The 3,728-nt window shown below is 32.9% G+C and overlaps 1 non-coding gene across 1 annotated transcript; it reads right to left on the bottom strand.

The window, feature by feature from the left end:
- Nucleotides 1-1,140: 1,140 nt before the first annotated feature.
- Nucleotides 1,141-1,248, bottom strand: LOC125931092 (U6 spliceosomal RNA). The gene has a single exon (XR_007460350.1). It is a non-coding gene; the product is annotated as a U6 spliceosomal RNA (small nuclear RNA).
- Between the last annotated feature and the right edge of the window lie 2,480 nt (nt 1,249-3,728).

Raw genomic sequence — 3,728 nt, 5'->3', positions numbered from 1 at the left:
GAAGACCTCATAGATGGACACATAAAAGAACACCCACTGACAGTTTCTAGTTTAATGGACTTTTAAAAAGAGAACATTTTATTTATATTAAAATCCACTAATTTCTACTATACGGGAATGAATTATCAAAACTTACGGTTACATAAAAGGCTTGAATATCCTGAGTGAAACTTAATGAAAGCATAGCTCATTATAAATCCTCCAGAAGAGAATACAAAGTGCAAAATACTTTTGAATTATCTCATAAAGAATTTCTCTAGGATCCATGGGGAAAAGCTTTATAGAAAATGCAGGACAAATGCTATCAGCCAGCTATTGAATTTTTAGTCTTGCATTCGTTTTAAGAGAATACCTATCGATAATGTAAGCACAACCAAAATCACTCTGCTTAAGTGATACATTTAAAGAATAAGTGTATGTAAATTATATTCAAGTCGACCATTATTTGAAATATTTATGTATGGAATGGCATACAAAGGTATCAAAACAAAAGTGAAAAGATGGTAAGTCAGATTTTAAATAAATGTTTACTTAACACTTTAATTTAGTAAGAAAATTAATACAAGAACAATTTTGTCAAAATTGAGTAAAAAATGAATAATGAATATCCTCTCTCGTAATAAAAACTACCTAGGTGATTTAAGACAATGTATCATTTCCTTTGTTTCTAGAAAGTGTTACGGTATGCATCTTTGTACCGATGGGCAGTTTTATTTTGAGTTGATTGCTTCAAGGGTTATCTAAAATTTTCTTAAAATAATTATATGAGTGCACTTACAATTTGTACACTCAATTCTATTCCAATTAATGCAACTGTCAAGGGGGTGGTAGGCGGAGGTGGTTTATCCTAGCATAGCAGGTATGAGGAGGCAAGTATTCAGACTTGCTCTTGTACTTAAGAGTATTGTCAGATTGTGTGAATCATTTCATCTCTCTGGACCTTAGTTTCTTTTATAATAATGCAGAGGGAATGGACTACATGCATGCTTCTCCAATATCAGTTGTTCACATATTACTTGCAAGATTTTTATCATATCTGTGCCAGTTTTGCTACCATTTAATGAACATCACTGTAAGTCAACTCAGTTTCCAAAACTTACGAGTCATGTGTATAAAATTTGTCTCTTTTTCTTTTTTTTTAAATATGTGGAACACTTCATGAATTTGTGTGTCATCCTTGCCCAGGGCCATGCTAATCTTCTCTGTATTGTTCCAATTATTTAGTATATGCGCTGCCAAAGAGAGCACTTGACTCTTTTCTTTCTAATTTTCATTAAAATAAAAACATTTTGCTTATATAAAACATGTTTCCCTATGAACTAAAATAATCTTCCATATCACTAGTGATACAGAACCAGATTTGTTTTCAATACTAGTATATATCGGAATTATGTTAAAACCTAATCGATATTGTTAGATATTTAGGATATAATTATGTAATCTATTATTTCAGAGAATGTTATTTTTATAACTCAAAGTAAAAGTCAAAATAGAAAATTTAAATTTAGGGGCGCCTGGGTGGCTCAGTCGGTTGAGCGACCGACTTCGGCTCAGGTCATGATCTCATGGTTTGTGAGTTCGAGCCCCGTGTCAGGCTTTGTGTTGCCAGCTCAGAGCCTGGAGCCTGCTTCTGATTCTGTGTCTCCCTCTCTCTCTGACCCTTCCCCACTCATGCTCTGTCTCTCTCTGCCTCAGAAATAAATAAACATTAAAAAAAATTTAAAAAAAAAGAAAATTTAAATTTATATAACTTTTTCATTTTTTATGTTCTTATAGAATGACGTGTGTAATAGAACTTTCTATGCTTTTGCAACCTAAAAAGATGCATAGGTGAATAAAGAATATTTTCTTAACTAAAGGATGGTTTTATAGTGTAGTATCATACTGGTATTTCATTTTAAGACAAAACTAATCTTTAATACATTCTTGGAGAAGTAGGGAATCCCAGTTTTGTTGCATTGTATTAATCAAAGATGCCCCATACGCTATGCATAACTCAAAATTATCACTGCCTTTATTCAAATTATTAATGTAACACAGCTATTTCTAAATATAATGATGAGTATTTTTACTCATCAGTTTTAATTACTTTTATTTAGAGTGCCATATTCTTTTACAAAGCTCGTATTTTCATAAGAACTTCAAACTTTGTGAAATCTTATTCATCCCCCTACCTCTCCCCCCCCCCCCCCCAAATTGCCACATAAAAGCTAGAGCTGTCAAGGGGAGGAAAAGATCATGAAAAACATTCAAACATCCCTGAGAAGACCTGATTTTAATGCCTTAATAAATAGTTGAGTGTAACATAGTAGCCTTCAAATTTTACTTAGCACCACACTTCTAGTACCATAGCTCCATTTGACCCTATAAAAATGCTGTTAATGGCTCTGTTTACTAGAATTTATTGCTACCAAGATGGAAAGTCACAATGCTATGAAACGAGTAATGTAGCAATATGCAACCTCAAGCCCTATAATGTGGCTATATTTTGAAATCATTAAAATGCAGATGAGGATTAAGCTAAAGACTGATTTTGTGATTGCTTTTAAGATATTGAGTAGTTCTTAAAATATATGTATGGGTGAGTGTGTATAAATAACTTGCATATTAGTGTATTTCAAAATTGTTCTGATGGAAAAGGGTGTTTTCTTTGGCCGATGATTTCCCAGTTATTTTTAAAATGTTCTGTGATTCATCAAGTAATCAGATAAATTTCTGTTTTTTACTATTGTGATTGTAAATATACAGCTTTCTATATTTTTTTTTTTAGTAATTTTCAGGTATTCCTTGTATGAGATATTTAAAGTGTTTTGAACAGAAATGTTCTCTTATTGCATATATCTGCTTCAGATTATTGTGGGGCATTTCAAATGAGTACCTATTATTCTTCTAGGCAAACTTCTTTAATGGTGTATATTTGTATGCACATATATTAACACATGTTTATATGCATAATCTCTTTGATAGATAAATTCTTGGTTTGTATCAACTGATTCTATCAAGATATGAATTAAAACACCTCTACAGAACATGTTCATTATCTACAGGACAAAGTACAGATATTATTTACTTTATATAAAGAAATACAAACCTGTTGAATAATATTAAAATCTGAAATTTCAGAGGGGAATTTATTTTTTAGAATAGATATTTCACACCCTCTTCACATTTGATAGCTACCCTATATCTGTTTAAAAGGCAGAGATTTATCCAGTTTCTTCGGGTTTCTTGCTTTTACTTGGCTCACTGCATGTTAGTGGCACTAAATGGACAAAAGAGGACCCTTCACAGACCACTTGGCTCACCTCCATTGCTCTGTGCCCATTGATCCGTATAAGCTGTATTTCTACAAAATGTTACAAAAGAGGTTTATTACTTGATTTTTCTTACACTAGTTAGAATTGATGATATAATTCTGGGGACACCTTGACATTATATTTCTCTTTTCCCTCTAAAGTGTCTCAACCACACCCATGGCTTCAAATACTAGCTATATTAACCAATGGCTTTCAAGAATAAATGTTCCCTCTGACGACACTTAAGCTACAGACTCCCTACTCCACAGGTCTCCTTTGGAACACCTTAAATTTAGTATTTTCCAAATCAATGACCTTCTCTCCTCAGCCTAATCTGCTCCTGCTCCCTTGTTCCCTTTCTGGATTAATGGTGTCCCACAGCATGCAAATCCTCTGTCTTTTCAGAACTAACGCAAAAGTCTTCTAGCTGGC

The sequence above is a fragment of the Panthera uncia genome, chromosome A2 (assembly GCF_023721935.1).
Source record: "Panthera uncia isolate 11264 chromosome A2, Puncia_PCG_1.0, whole genome shotgun sequence".
Lineage (NCBI taxonomy): Eukaryota > Metazoa > Chordata > Mammalia > Carnivora > Felidae > Panthera > Panthera uncia.
Note: the sequence above shows the minus strand (reverse complement) of the source record. Positions and strands in the feature narration are given on the sequence as shown.